Genomic DNA, 7,576 nt, shown 5'->3' with positions numbered 1-7,576 from the left:
CTCCCTGTTGGGAGACTCCTGGGGCTCCGGGCCTGGGGGCCGCTGTGTGTCTATGGCTCCGGTCCTCCCTATGTTGCCATTGTGTCCTGGGGGGGCGGGTCTGTGTGCCCCCGCATCCACTATTGGGCATTCCTTTGGAGAAATCTGGTGGTGGCGGGCGTGCTTGCGCGGGTGTTTGGATTCAGGTGCTTTGACAGATGCACGCTAGGTTGGGTAGTGGTGGAAGCCAGATGACTCCTTGTGCCATGCCGAATGTTTCATGGTGATATTGTGGGTGGCATTGTGCTGTGCTTGTTGTTTTGTCATGTTGGTCTCTCGTTTTATCTATTTCTCTTTTATTTATTTATTTATTTATTTTTTCTTCTTTCTTCTCTTTCTTTAAAAAAATAAATAAATAAAATAAAAAAAATTTAAAAAAATTGAGCGATGATGATGTTCATTGAAACACTTCACAATGTTTCTACACTTAAACTGAGCTCAAAAAAAGATAAGAAAAGAAAAATAATTTATTTTAAACAACAACAACAAAATACTGGTGTGTCAGTAAAAACTTACAACAATGGGAACAGGCAAAAACAGGACGGGTACAGATTTGGACGGGAGCTTGGAAACCAGAGACAGGAGGACCGTGTAGAGTCTGTGTAAAATAGAACAACGAGGAGTGGAGGAGAGAAAGGCTTTTTATAAGACAGAGGGAGAGTGAGTAATGAGAACACCTGATGGCTGATGAGAGACAGGTGTGAATGATTAAGACTGAAGACTGGAGACAAGAGAGGCAGATTGAGGAGTGAGTGGGAAGTGACAGAAAACAGAATGAGATACACAGGAACAAAAATCACACAAGGAGCAGAATAACAAAATATAAAGAGCAGAGAGAGAAACACAAATAAATATAAACAAAACAGACAGGGACAGAGCCTGTCATGCCTCAAGTGGAAGAGTTCAAGTACCTCGGGATTTTGTTCATGAGTGAGGGAAGAATGGAGTGTGAGATTGACAGACGGATTGGTACAGCTTCTGCAGTATTGTGGACTCTGTGCCGGTACGTTGTGGTGAAGAGGGAGCTAAGCTGTAAGGCAAAGCTCTCAGTTCACCAGTCGGTCTATGTTCCTACCCTCAGCTATGGTCACAAACTCTGAGTAGTGATCAAAACAATGAGATCATGGATACAGGTGGTTGAAATGAGTTTCCTCTGCAGGGTAGCTGACTCTTCCTTAGAGATAGAGTGAGAAGTTCAGTTATTCGGGAGAGACTTGGCGTAGAACTGCTGCTTCTCCACATCAAATCAGATTTGGTCATAGTCAGAGAGATTTATTTGTCATTCGCATCTCATGTGGTACATGTGGTGGAACGAGATTATGTACGCAGAGTCCCAGTTACATCCAACAATAAAATGTAAAAGAAAAACAGTAATAAAATCTAAGATATGAACTAAGAAAAACATCAACTAAATATACATTAAGCACTAGTAGCACAAAAACATTACTTCAAACAGCAGCACGATCAGTCTGTGTGAGCAGATGAGCAGGTACGAACACAGCAACATGATGTGATTTTTCACAGTGATTATCCTGGTTAGAGATTTATGAGTCTAACAGCCTCAGGGTAGAAGCTGTTCCTCTGTCTAGTGGTTCTACACTTAATGCTCCTCAACCTCCTTCCTGAGGGGAGCGGGGCGAAAAGTGTGTGTGCTGGGTGAGTGGGGTCCTTCATGATGTAGGTGGCCCTCTTCCTGCATCTGGAGGTGTAGATGTCTGTAACGGTGGGGAGACTGACTCCAACATCTTCTGTGCAGCCTTCACCACTCTCTGCAAAGCTTTTTGTTCTGTAGCTGTGCAGCCTCAATTCAATTCAATTCAGTTTATTTATATAGCGCCAAATCACAACAAAGTTGTCTCAGGGCACTTTACAGAAACATTCACATACATAAAAGCCAATTAGTAAAGTTCTCTATCGAAGGAATCCAGCAGACAAGATGAATCTTGGCTTCGATGCAGTCTCCCATCCTGAGCAAGCACAGTGACAACAGTGGAAAGGAAAAAACTCCCTTTTAAAAGGAAGAAACCTCCAGCAGAACCAGGCTCAGGACAAGCAGCCATCTGCTTTGCTGGTTGAGAGGATAGGAATGAGAGACAGATGAACACAGAACGGTAGGTCCAGGTGTATCTGAAAGACAAAAAAAAAACACGTTAAGGATAGAAAAAATAATTACAAACATGTTGAGCAGAGAAAGTAAAGACAGGAGCAGAGTGAAAATTGTGGTCAGTTTGTCCTCCAGCAGTCTAAGCCTATAGCAGCATAACTAAGGGACAGCTCAGGAAACCCAAGCCGACTCTAACTATAGGATTTATCAAAAAGGAAAGTCTTAATGCTAGTTTTAAAACTGGATAATGTGTCAGCCTCACGGACAGAGATTGGAAGTTGGTTCCACAAGAGAGGAGCCTGATAACTGAAAGATCTGCCTCCCATTCTGTTTTTGTAAATTCTAGGAACCACAAGTAAACCTGCAGTCTGAGAGCGAAGTGCTCTGTTAGGAAAATATGGAACAATAAGATCTGTAATATAAGATGGAGCTAGGTTGTTGAGAGCTTTGTAGGTTAGAAGTAAGATTCTATGTCGTATAAGCTTCGCCCTTTAAGGCCTTCGCTTTAGTGGGTTTATCCCGTTATGCAGAGCATAAGCACTGAAAAAATTAGTCCACGCCCACCTGCTGTGTGGGCCCCACCCGGTCCGTATAAATTACGTTAAGAGCGGGAAATCGGCTCCCATTTTTTCTTCAGCGAGCTAATATAGCACTGTCAGAAGAACAAAGAAGATAAATTGTGTAAATGACCAACCTTTGTGAAGGATGCTTGGCCCGGCAGTCGACCTCCGGTCGTCCGGTGAGTTGTCCTCCCCGAGGAGAAGATGACAGCAGTCTTATTCCAAGGTAAGCGTCGGGGAACATTTCCCAGTGACAGGTCACTACACGCTGGACAACGCCATCTTGTGTTTTTTCCTCTTATCGCCGACCCTCGGGGCGAACCGGATGGTTCCTCCGGGGCAAGGCGTGCTCAGCTGCAGCCCCCGCTGCTCATTCCCTCCTGGGGAGCGTAGTGTAGGTGGAGGGGGGCTGAGTGAATGCTCACCCCATCCCACCTCGTTTCGCATCGGCGATCACACCGCTCCCGGCCGACAGCGCCCTCAGGGGTTGCCCGGCGGAACCCAGGAGGAGGCTGACATAAGGGACCCCTTTTTTCTACGTCCCTCGCCTTTTTCCCGCCAGTTCGGATGATCGGCGGAAAGGTTGTTTTTCACTGGGCTCCACTGTGGCTCACCGTCTTGATCCATACGGCCTCACGTTCCAACAGGACGTTCGACGGGCGAGGCCGCAGACGGTTCTTTCCTGGTAGATTAGAGGAGTCGGTCCCCAGTCCGCTCCCATCACCAGAGTTGAGGGATTCACCGAGCGGGGCTATTCCTCGGTAACCCCCCCTGGAGCCAAACCTCGCGGAAGCTTCCGGAGCGAAGCTGCCCAGGTCGGAGCAGCGTCCCGTCCCTCCGGAGGAACCAGACGGCGACCACGCTCTCCAATCGAGCCCACCGACGTGTTTTCAGGCAGCCGCAGTTAGCAACAACGTGCGCTGCTAGCATATAGCATGTCCAAGGGACTGAAGGCCGCAGACCTGCCTTGGAGACGAAGAACTCCCTCTGTAAGGCAGCTGACGCCAGCTCAACATGTGTGCCTCTCCCGCGGTTTGCCTGTCGAGGACTGCAGCGCGGATGACGATGATCCATCGACCCACCTGGCTTCGTTACTCCCCTCGCTGCCGGAGAATCTGCACAAGACCTGATGAAGCCATCGCGGACGCGCTGTTCAGAGCAGCTTCAAACCATGCTGGCGAAGTGAAACAGTCGGAGGAGGTGCCAGAAGCTGTGCGCCACCTCATCAAGCCGCGCGGCCCACCCCGTCTCCGCTGGAGGGACCGTCGCGAGCAAGCTTCGACTTTTCCACGGCCGCGGCTCTCGCTGAGTTCCACCACCAGCCCCGCCCGACAGAATCCAGCCCTCTTCACTCCGGCAGCCTGCAGCTCAGCGTTTCCCCAGAGTTCGCCTGCAAGACAGCGCTCTGGGCAAACAATCGCAGAGCTCATGAGAGAGAAAGCTCTCAAAATGACGGTCTCCGGAGGGTGTGTGTAAAAGTGACACGAAAGTTGAAATAAATCATCATTAATGATCAAAGTGTCTGTTTTTTAGCCAGTCTGTAAGCCCGGATGAGCTCACAGCGGCCGCACACATAAGAGCCGGTGTCCTTAATAAGGGTTTTTTAAACTCACCGCCGCTCCAAGACATTACCAGTCGCTTACAGGGCACGATGGTAAGTTAAATAACTCGTTATAATCCCGAGCTGCACGATTTTCACTCAAGCGATGTCAACTCGCACTCGTGGGATGAAACAGACCCACACACGAGCCGGTGTCCTTAATAAAGGTTTTTAAACTCACCGTCGCTCTAAGACATGGCGAGTCGATCACAGAACAGCCTCCACACATGAGCCGGTGTCCTTAATTAAAGGTTTTTAAACTCACCGTCGCTCTAGACATGACGAGTCGATCACGGCACAACGGTAAGCGAAAATAACTCGTTACCAACTAGAACTGCACGATCCTCACTCAAGCGGTGTCAACTCGCACTCGTGGGATGGAACAGCCTCCACATGAGCCGGTGTCCTTAAATAGGGTTTTAACTTACCGCCGCTCTTGACATGACGAGTCGATCACTAAGATGAACAGCCTCCATCCAACGGCGCTGCGTTGATGCTGGCGCACACACACAGCTGCCGGCGCTAACCAGCTCACATCGGTATAAATGTGGTCCGCAGGCTGGTTCGGGTGGGGGCCCTTCTCTCTCACAAGAAACGACACCCGTCTCGACGAATCAACGCGGGCAGCCGTCACCCACCGCGTCTCAGCTTTCGGCAGCTCACCGCAGCTTGAACGTGAAGCAGCTGAAGAACCCGGTAATGAGTCCCGCCTCCCTCCAGCGCGCGCCCCTCCAGCGAGAGCGGCGCAGGTCCCTCCAGAGAACAACGTGTGCTCCCGCGGGGCTAGCAGCCTTCACTCCAACAGCACGGCGTAAACGAAGTCACGCCCTCCGCCTTTTCAACGTTCGCACAGCGACGTCAAACGCGCAGCCCCACCGCGTCATCAGCTGTCACACGCTTCGCCTCAGCACAAGTCTCGCCCGGGATCACACAGAAAACATTCCCGCGACGCATGACGGCGGTTGAGGGGCGGATTGCTGACAGCCGTACAAAACATGACACATCACTTAACGCACGTCCACCCTACGAACGTTACGTAGAGTGGCTAAAACATGCTCGCCGTTTTTCAGATGGATGGACAAGGTTTTATGCAAATGGTACAAGTTACAGTTTGCAACCCGAACCCCTCCATTCAGAGGAGTTATAAAAAACGGCCCCGTCATCATCAGACCGATTCTCATCCCTAAATGCAGAAATCCAAGTGTTTTCTGATAAAAGTAATCTACAGAGTTCCCCAAGGGAGAGAAAACACAAGGTTTTTACTCACGGATCGGAGGGGTGAGACCGTTCTTGGATCTGTTGTTTAACATCCAGAGAACGCATACCGATCATCCTAACACAGAGATGAGAGTTTTTGTTTTACCTGGATGATCTGCTGCTCCTGTCAATTCAGACAGGAGGCGCTGATGCAGGATCAGGTGTTGACATCACACCTGTTAAATCTGGGCTTCGCCATAAATTGGAAGGAAGCTCGATTTTTCCGGCCCAGACATTTGTTTCTGGGAGTGGAATTAAATTCAACCACCACGAAAACTCGTTTATCACAAACTAGATTCGACACTTTTTAAAAAAAGTCAACTCAGCCACGTAAGACCTGGCAAGTTATAACAGCTGTCTCCGTCATGAAGCTGTTGGAAATGATGTCACTCACACAGTGTTTTCCGCTGGTTTGTTTCACATGAGACGCCTCCAGAGGTGTTTTGCACGTCTGCATGTGGATCCAGTAAAACAAACGACGGATGATCATTGTCCCTTCCTCTGTGGAAGCAGACCTCCGACTCTGGGGAAACACCTTGTTTTCTGTCAGAGGGAGTCCCCCTCAGCAGACCCACGTCACGGGTCAGTCTTCACGGCCACGTTGCTGTGAGGCTGGGGGGGGGTGGGGGGGGACATGCCTATTTCAAGCAGTAGGGGCGCTGTGGCCCCACTACACATCAGCCCACATCAATGTTTTGGAGTGTCGCACAGTACTGAATGTGATTCAACACTTTGCTCCCGTGCTACAGAATCAACACGTGTTGATTCACACAGACAACATGATGACTGCCGCTGACATAACCATCAAAGGGTGTGCGTTCAGCCCAGATGTTACACATTGTGCGAAAGCTACTGTGTTGGGTTCATCAAAACCTGCTCTTTATTAGAGCGGTTTACATATCCGGTGTTCTGAACAGAGGGGCAGATGTGACGTCCAGGGGCGGCCCACGTCACGTGGACCGGACCCTCCATCCAGACCTGATGTTTTTCAGACGCAGCAGAAGTTGGCAAAGCAGCTGTGGACCTGTTTGCGACGCGAGAAGAACGCTCAGTGTCAACTATGGTTTTCCCTGAGCCCGCGAGACGATCCATCGCTGGGGGGGGACGCATTTGCTCACAGCCGGTGGCCCAAAACGCTTTTATACGCGTTTCTTTTCCCCCACCTCCTCTGTTTTTTTACGGTTCCTGAACCGAGTTCAGGAGGAGGGATTGACAGCTCTCCTGGTGGCTCCCGGCGTGTGAATGCACCATGGTTCCCAGGCCTGCAACGTCTGTTGTCGGGTCGCCGTGGAACTGTCGTGGAGGGAGGATGCTCTCCTTCAGGCAGGAGGAGCGACCAAGAGTTACCCAGAAATAGGTCAACACCTGTGGGTCTGACCGCTGAGCGGTCCCACTTAGAGGATGGGTCTCCCTCAGGATTCAGTGTGCACAATTCAAGATTCACGTGCTGCATCTACCACAGTTCTGTACACATCAAAGGGGACGGCTTTTCAGCGCTGGTGTACAGAGAAGGTTTAGAGGCCACCTCATGCCTTTTAGGCGGCGTGTTGTTTTTCTACAACAGCTGATGGATAGGGAGTTGGTTTTCAGTACGCTTTAACGTACGTTGCAGTCATCTATTCCTGCCACAAAGGTTTCGGAGACAGAACAGCTTTTAATCACCCGCTGATGAAGCGTTTTTCTAAAAGATGTTCAGAGACACAGGCCTGCTTCACGTCCACTTGCTCCACAGTGGGATTTAACGCTGGTCCTGCGAGCCCTGATCAAAGCTCCAATTGAGCCTCTGGATCAGGTTTCATTTAAATTCTTGTCTCTTTAAACAGCCCTGCTGCTGGTTTTAACACCCGCTAAGAGGATAAGTAATTATCTGCCCTCTCTGTTGCTTCGTCATGCCTTAGAATTTAGGCTGACGGGCAGCTCAGCTGATTTAAGACCAACCCAGCTTTTATGCCTAAAACATCACGAGCTCTTTTAAATCAAGAGTGATATCGTTGGAGGGGTCTTTTCCCCCCCACA

This window comes from Nematolebias whitei, chromosome 22, assembly GCF_014905685.2.
Source record: "Nematolebias whitei isolate Nwh7 chromosome 22, NemWhi1, whole genome shotgun sequence".
NCBI lineage: Eukaryota > Metazoa > Chordata > Actinopteri > Cyprinodontiformes > Rivulidae > Nematolebias > Nematolebias whitei.
Note: the sequence above shows the minus strand (reverse complement) of the source record.